Genomic DNA, 8,995 nt, shown 5'->3' with positions numbered 1-8,995 from the left:
TGAGTTGTACACGAAAAAGATAAATTGAATTAAATGAAGAAATCAATATTAAATCAATTTTCACTCGTGTTTATCTCTTTTTGGCCGTTGAGCTATTTTCTTCGGCAATTGAGTTAGATATTCTAGTATGAGAAGTAAAAAAAAAGAATCTAATATTTACCACTTGTTAAGAAAATTCAACAATGTATAGCTATACAAAAAAAATATTTTATATATACATTATAACTTTTCAACGAAGGAAAATGATTGAACCACATCATAATTGTTGGGTTATGAAGGTGATTAGGGCGTCATACAGAAGCTTACAATTGCAAATCAGACGACAAATAAAATCATACTAAAAACATATTATTAATATAGTTTGGTCAAGAGACCTACATATAATAAAACTAATATTGAAAAACATAAATATGTTTAGGAGAAAATCTCCCCATAAACAAAACTCTTAAACGACTACATTGTGGATGCTATTGTGTTATACTATGAGAATAGGGATCTTCAATTTATAGATCTCCAAACATTTCCTCTAAGGAAAGAATAAACCAAATATGGAAGAAAATTATATTTTCCTTTCAGAAAAAGTTCAAGCATTTGTGGTAATTGTAACACCCCTAAATACTAACCAAGAGTCTCATGTTGATTTACCGTTGCTTAATTACTAGAATATGTTTTAGTCTCATTTTGGGAACTTGAAGTGTTGTGATAATTGCCAACTTGCTTAGCATAAATTCTTATCGTAATTTAAGGATTTGTGATGGGGTGTTTAGGTAATATCCTAATTAGAATTATGTATAACTTTAAAAGGAAGTTAAGGGATATACATATAGATATATATGTATACATTTTGGGCAGCACACAAATTTTTGGGCAGCACCTTTGAAGGACAGCTGCCCAAGGGATAAACATCACTTGTTGACTTTATATTTTCACCCCTCCTTTAGTAATTTTGTTTTTCTCAAGCCTTAGAACCTTAGAAACATATCTAAACAGAGTGTTCTTCAAAATCACAAGAGAAACTTGGCCCTTTTTGGCTGGAATTCAAGAACACACACTTCTTTTTGGTAAGTGACGAAATCTGTTTCTCAGCTGGGTAGTGTTTGGTGTTTTATGCATATCTCTCCTTCTAGAAATTAGTTTACAGTGAGTAAATATGATTTGGAAAGATAATTCGTAGAACTACAACTCTTATGTTTATGTCAAACTCTGATTCAGCTGTTATGGATTCGAAATATGGGACGCAACATAGGACAAGTTTTGTCCAGATTCTGGAATTTGAAATTCTGTATGAACAGCTGTTAGTGTTTTGACTATATCTTGTTGTACACAATACATTTTTCGGTGATTCTTGTTTGTTTGCAACCCTAAGAGATGTATCTACATATTTCATGAAGGTTATAAAGTCTAGTTTTGCTGTTTTCCATTTCAAATCTAAGTTGCGACACGAGGTACTAGGCTGGCCAGAATCACTGTCTTGGGAGCATTGTTGTGTTTGTGCAGGCTAATTTTACTTGTGATGATGATCCTATTTTAAATCAATATTATTGAGCTTCTAGGGATTAAAGAAGTTGTTTAATTGTATTTTAAAGGTTGTATATACTCGTGACCAAGTTGAGGACCTTGATACATTGGTTGGACTGTTTCCTTGCTAAAGCACCGAGGTTTGTGTATAAACTTGTACTTGCACTCTTTTAACCTCTAGTATATTTGAATTTGGATCTTGATACCTTGGTTACCTCTTGTCACTTTGCATTGTTGTGTTGGTATCCTTTGAGACGTTAAAGATGCTTGTGTAACTCGTCCACTTGTACGGATTGTTTGATCACCTAGCACTCTTGTTGGCACCTTGTCCTTCTTGTGGCTGTGACTTTGTCACTCTTGGCATGCCTCTTGATTCGGATCATTTGCCATCTTGACTTTGGATTTTTAGTTCGTCTTAAGTATGGATGTTGTCCATTTTAAGTACGAATTAGAAAGCCATTTTTAATATGGTTCTTGGTTCTCTTGATTATTGGGCTTTGACCCTTCTTGATATAGGGCGTCGACCCTTCTTGATACTTGTTTGTGCTTGGTGTGAAGACATGATGTACATATTGGGCGAGCCTTGTTGTTGAGTCTCTTGGAAAATGATGTTATGAACGTTCTTGACATTTGGGTCTTTAAAGATCGAACTTGATACTCTTTATATATTGTTTACTTGATTTATTAATTATGTTCAATTATGTTGCCCATGACTTGAGAAAGTTTGTTTTGTGAATCGGATGGCTCCGAAACTATAGTTTTGCACCACTAAGCTATATGCTTAGCGATAGTTGTTTCTATCGTAGGGGAATGATCGAGTGGATGCAGGAAGCGGGCCATTGGAGATGGAATTTTTGAGAGCCTTAAGGAAGATCACATTTGCATTTAGGCATCTATATTTTGTATAAACCTTGGGACTTGTACATGATCTTTTTGTTGTATATTTACATGAAATTTCGATGACTAATGTGATCATGTCACCATGGGTTGTAAATTAAGTATGGCTATATGTTTTGTTCTTTTGGGGTGTGTAAGCCCAAGTATTGCAATATACTAAATTTACTATTTGTTTTGAATATTCGTGTGAAGCATGAACGGGCTGATTTCGGTACTTCGAAATGTGTAATATTCATATTATTTCATCCTTAAGTGTGAAGATAATATATGCATGAAAAGCTCATCGGTTATTTGCTTAAATTATTTTTGGGAGGGTTTTTCCGTCATAAGTTGAAACTCCGTGCCATATCAATTTTAACATCACATAAATATTTAAATGTACAAGATGCACATCCTTATCTAATTTTTTTCCCTTTATGAACCTAATCCCTCTATTAAACTACAATCAATATGGCCATAGTAAATCTCTTTTAATTGTCGCAAGTATTTAAGTAGTTTTCTTGCTTAGGTGGTAGTATCCTTTCGAAAGGGTCGTTACAGTAATACTTTGACTTTTCTTTAAGGAAAAAATAAACTTCAAATAAGAAAAGAAAATCAGGGCAAAACCCTAACAAATCTCCCCTTTTGACTGGATTTTCTTGACAAAACTTGATCCACCTTCTTCACATGCATGATAATTTTCGTTCTTCACATAGTCTTCATCACTGCTGCTTGTCATGGTTAAAAATAAAGTTTAAAATATATGGGTTAAAAATGGTTTTAAAATATTTTATTTTTATTTTCAAAGATGCAGCAACAAAAACGTTGAAAATATGGTTTAATCTCTCGCCACATGTAGCTAGACAAAAATCTTCTTTATCAGCAAATTGGTTGCAAATTGATTTGAAACCACCTTGAACCTGTCTTCAACCTCGAAGACCCTGGGTCATTGAACCATAGGATCTTTGAATCATGTGCTCTGATACCACTTGTTGGGTTATGAAGGTGATTAGGGCGTCATACGGAAACTTACAATTGCAAATCATATGCTGATAAATTAGACGACAATAAAAGCATACTAAAAACATGTTATTAATACAGTTTGGTCAAGAGACCTACATATTATAAAACTAATATTGAAAAACATAAATATGTTTAGGAGAAAATCTCCCCATAAACAAAACTATTAAATGACTACATTGTGGATGCTATTGTGTTATGCTATGAGAATAGGGATCTTCAATTTATAGATCTCCAAACATTTCCTCTAAGGAAAGAATAAACCAAATATGGAAGAAAATTATATTTTCCTTTCAGAAAAAGTTCAAGCATTTATGGTAATACTTTGACTTTTCTTTAAGGAAAAAATAAACTTCAAATAAGAAAAGAAAATCAGGGCAAAACCCTAACAATAATATATATAGGTATCTCCGCTACTACCCTTGAAAACTACACATATTCGTTTCAACAATCCAAGTTTATGTTTTGTTGTGGTAATAGTGATATTTAAGAGAAGAAACAATGATTGAAATGGTCCTAAATGTATGGGTAATGCTTTGTGTTGATCTTAATATATTTTAGTTGATTTAAATGATCCTTACTGTTTAATGAAGCTGATCATTCCGGTCTTTAATACACTTAAATTGATTTAAATGGTCCTTAATGTATAACAAAAGGTGTTCAGTTTGGTCATTTACCCTAAACCTAACATATTTATAAAAGAAAATGTTAAATTTAACTATTGACCTTAAGTGGCTAACAAAATTTACCATTATTGCCTTCTTTGTTAGCTCCAAAGAAAGAACTCCATAAAATCTAACATCATTTTCTCTATTTTCTCCAAAAAAATTTACTATTTTCTTTTTCCTAAAATATTATCCCACTGACCTAATACCCGTTTCTGCTTTTGGCAAGAGAAAATGTTAATTTTGATAGAAAAAGTAGAGATAATGATGTTAGATTTCGTGGGGTTTTTCTTTAGAGTTAACAAACAAGACAACAATGATGAATTTTATCAGCCACGTGGGGTCCATAGTTAAATTTAACACTCTTTTTTTTTTTATAAATCTATTAAATTTAGAATAAAGGACAAAAATGAACACCTTCTGTTATACATTAACGACTTTTTAAATCAACTGAAATATAATAAGGACCAAAATGAACACCTTCTGTTATACATTAACGACTATTTAAATCAGTTAAAATATAATACGGACCAAAATAAACATCTTTGTTATACATTAAGGACCATTTCAATCAAGTGAAATCTATTAAAGACCAAAATGAACACACTTGCTATACACTAAGGGTCATTTCAATCAAGTGAAATATATAAGGGACCAAAATAAGGCATTAGTCATACATGAAGGACCATTTTGATCATTTTCTATGATATTTAGGATTAAGAAAGTTATTAAAATCATCCTTTTTTCCTGCATTTGACACATCATTTTTGTAAAACATTTTAGATTGATTGTGTACTTTTAAAAAATAAATTAGTATTTTTCAAAAAAAATTCTTACTCCGAAAAATGGATTATCGGAACTTGGTTAGAATGATAATATGTAATGACCCTCCGGTCATTTCCTCCTTTTCTATTTTTTCAGCGTTTAGAGCTTTCTTGTAGTGACCGCAAGTTATGACTTGTTGGGACTAACAGTTCGGTCGCCAGGTCATTCGTTTGAGTTTGGTGCAAGTTTTCCTCTTTTTGCAAGTTTCTTAAGTAAAAGAGTTGATTTTAGTCAATATTCAGGGTTTCAGGTGCCGAATGAGATATTTGTTGGTTCCATTAGCTCCGAAAGGAATAGTTTGGGCTAGTGGCAAAATTAATTTGGATCCTGAGGTTTTCGGTGCGAGTTTGAGTTGTTAGGCAGTTTAGCTTTGAAGTTTTGACCAAGTTTGAACTTGGTCGACATTCTTGGTAACCGTGCTCAAATGAGAATTCTATCAATGCAGTTAGCTTTGGAATGTCAATTTTGGTCTAGAATGGACTTTTGTGCGGATCCAGAGGGTTCTGGTCTCATTTCGAGCCCTATTGTGGAATTTGGCTTAATGTGGAGCTTGCGTGCGGGACTAACCTTTTGGTGAGACGATCTCAAGTGAAAGATTCAAAAGTTCTGTTGAATTCGGAATGTCTAATTTAGTGAGGTAGCATATCTGGTTTATTTTTATAGGGTCATAAATGAATCTCAAGGGTCTATTCGGAGACTTTGAAAAATAGCAAAATATGGTGTTGCTGGTGCAGACTTTTAGCGACGATATTTAGGCTTTTAGCGACTAGAAATCACTTTTAGTGACGAGATGACTGATATTTAATGGCCAAATTTCAACTTCAATTCTCATTTTCTAAATTCAAGTTTTTGAGCTTGGATGCTTTGATTAAGGAAATTTTAGTTGCGTTGGTTTGGGTTTTGATTTTGCTACGTATTGGAGTCACCAAGGAAGTTCGAGGAGTGTCGAGAAGAAGTAATTTTCGGCCTCTCTNATCTCAAGTGAAAGATTCAAAAGTTCTGTTGAATTCGGAATGTCTAATTTAGTGAGGTAGCATATCTGGTTTATTTTTATAGGGTCATAAATGAATCTCAAGGGTCTATTCGGAGACTTTGAAAAATAGCAAAATATGGTGTTGCTGGTGCAGACTTTTAGCGACGATATTTAGGCTTTTAGTGACGAGATGACTGATATTTAATGGCCAAATTTCAGCTTCAATTCTCATTTTCTAAATTCAAGTTTTTGAGCTGGATGCTTTGATTAAGGAAATTTCAGTTGCGTTGGTTTGGGTTTTGATTTTGCTACGTATTGGAGTCACCAGGGAAGTTCGTGGAGTGTCGAGAAGAAGTAATTTCCGGCCTCTCTCTTGAATTGTGTCTTTAATGGTGATTATTTAGCATGTTCTAATTTCGGGATGTTTCGAGCCCTAAATTGTGTTCTGTTTTGGGACATAAGTTCTGAAAGCTAATAAGGTCCTTTTGACGGAGTCAATTCCATAATTTCCGATGCGGGTCCCACATTTCCCAATTTGACTCCAATTTGGGTCTATCTCATATTTATGTGAATTTGGTGTCTAAATGATTGTACTAATGTTTTGATTCTACTTTTGATAGTGTGGTAGCATTTAGTGACTGTTCAAAAGGGAAAAACTTAAAAATTATGATTTAGAGCGCACACGGTTAGCCTAAAGGTAGGCTATGACTTCCCGTTCCTTAGCTTAAGCTTCATTATGTGAAAACATGTTGATTTGTGTGAATTTGGTGTGGGTAACTGGTTGATCATATTAAATAAACTAGAATACATGTTTAAGGCTTTTGTCAAGTTATTTTCGGGATTTACAAGTATGTCGATTGTGATTCATGATCATGTGTATCTTGTGGTATGCCTTGGTTGATGTTATTGATTCATTCGAGCATGTTTGACCCTAGTCTAGGCTTAGACTAGTGTTTTTCATAGACTTGCATTATTTGGAGCCATTTGGCATTAGTATGCTCCGATAATGTTTCGGACAACTGAACTCTCTTTAGACTAGTATAGATGACTTGGATCTGTTAAAATGAGCTATACATTAGGCATTGACTCAGCCCTGATGACCTTCTATCCACCGCCCCCTTTTTACGGCCCTGTGGTTTACATTTGAGATATTGGGCTTTGATCGGTAACTTGGGGACTAAAGTTGGTTCAATTTGGAGTATTGTACTGATTTCCTGAGACTGGATGTCGTTCCATGCTGGTTCTGTGATCATGATGATTTGATTTGGGATCTTTCGACGACTATTACAGTCATACATTCGAGGTCTGAGCATCTGATCTACAACTGTAGTCCATGATTCAGGCTCTTTTATCCTCTATGGAGTTGATACGTATAGGCTAGATTTAATTGTTTACTTTGGGCGCCTATCTGGTGGTGTGATGTCTAGGCTACGCACTCCCTGCATTGGATGAGTTTATTGTCCCTTTTGAAGGCTATCCTCAGTTCGAGGTCCGAGCTACGCAATCTTTATCTATGGGCGACTCATATTGGTTACTTGAGAGGCTATCCATGGTTCGGGGTCCGAGCTATGCTTTCTACGACTTTAGACTCAGCGGGTTCTACTCTTAGTAGTGTTAGCCTTTCGGCGTACCCATCGGGCTTTTGGGGTCTGTTTGGATTTTTACTTAAAATTACGCATGAATGCACCTTCTTGGTTTAAGGGCCCATCTAGGTTTAGTTAGTTGTATTTGTTTCATTGATATTCTTAGTATACTTATGTGCATCTCTTTAAAATTCTACTTGTTTGACCTCTATTTGTGTTTTATTCTATCATGTCATATTATTTTTACTTTTCTTGCTCAGTTGTGTTATGATGCATGTTGAGTACCTGTTATTTTGATACTCATGCTACACTTTGCACCTGTTTCGTGATGCAAGTCTGAGCACCAGTTACCAGCGTTGAGATTCGAGTATGTTGCAGCTTCAATTCAGTGGTGAGGGTGAGCACATGGCATCCTGGACTTACCTGTCTCTATCTGTATTTAGTTGGCTAGTCTTTTGTATTCTGAGACAAGCCTTGTATTTTGGATCCACTTTTGGGGGTTGTATTCTTTTATTTTCAAAGCTCTGTACTTGTGACTTTCTGGTTTTGGGAGGGATCCATTTATATATATTGGTTTGCTTACGCCTGTTCTTCTATTTTTGTTATTCAATTGTCGCTTTTATTTTGTTTCTACCCTTACACTCATTACTTATTGTTCTGGGTTATTGGTCGGCTTACCTACTGGTGGGTTATAGTAGGTGTCATCATGACTCGAGAAATCGGATCGTGACACAATTTTTTCAATCTAATCGCTCTTTTGACATAAAGAAAAGTTGGGTATTAATATATTTGCTTAATACATAAATTTACCCTTCAACTAGGCTTCAACTAGCATCTATAACCTCCAACTTTGAATGTGCACAAGTAAACACTTAAACTTGTATAAAATTGAACAAATTGACATAATAGCTTAATGTGGCATCCTACATGGCAATTTTGTGTCCTACATGGTGTCCTATGTTTATTATGTCACGCAGGACGCGTGTGTTTACTTATTTAATCTTATACAAGTTTAAGCGTCTGTCTGTGCACATCCAAAGTTTGAGGGCATTGGTGTTAGCTGAAGCCAAGTTAAAGGGCATATTTATGTATGCCTAATATATTTAACACACAATTTAAATGTGAATAATTGTATTCTGAAAGAGGAAATGAGTTTTCTCCTATTTGATTTTCTTAGACCATCTTATGTTGGAGAACTTTTTCAATGCAATCAATTTTATCATTTCGGACTTCATATGACAAAAGTTTTGAGGTCTTTTTTTAATCTTGCTTTAGTTAATTTATATTAATCTATAGTTCATAACTTCGGGGGAATGGGAGCCTCCTCACAAAAGGGGTCACAGTGACCAAGCTCGAACATTTTTTTCTTTTTATGTCAATGAGGTCTAGTCAAGACTCGACCATGTCCAATCCTTTTAAAAAATCATAAAACATAAGGATTAGGTAGCTGCTCCGGAAGAAGCTGAAACAAAGACGGTTTCTCCCTTCTTAGGGGAGAAAACCTCATAAAAACCAGCCAGCCCCGGCATCCCAAG

The 8,995-nt window shown here is 34.7% G+C and overlaps 1 long non-coding RNA gene across 1 annotated transcript; it reads left to right on the top strand.

The window, feature by feature from the left end:
* The first annotated feature begins 966 nt into the window (after positions 1 to 966).
* On the top strand, positions 967 to 2,594 carry LOC125853248 (uncharacterized). The gene is made up of 2 exons (XR_007445146.1): positions 967 to 1,061; positions 2,325 to 2,594. It is a non-coding gene; the product is annotated as an uncharacterized LOC125853248 (long non-coding RNA).
* Positions 2,595 to 8,995: the final 6,401 nt, after the last annotated feature.

The sequence above is a fragment of the Solanum stenotomum genome, chromosome 1 (assembly GCF_019186545.1).
Source record: "Solanum stenotomum isolate F172 chromosome 1, ASM1918654v1, whole genome shotgun sequence".
Classification (NCBI taxonomy): domain Eukaryota; kingdom Viridiplantae; phylum Streptophyta; class Magnoliopsida; order Solanales; family Solanaceae; genus Solanum; species Solanum stenotomum.
Note: the sequence above shows the minus strand (reverse complement) of the source record. Positions and strands in the feature narration are given on the sequence as shown.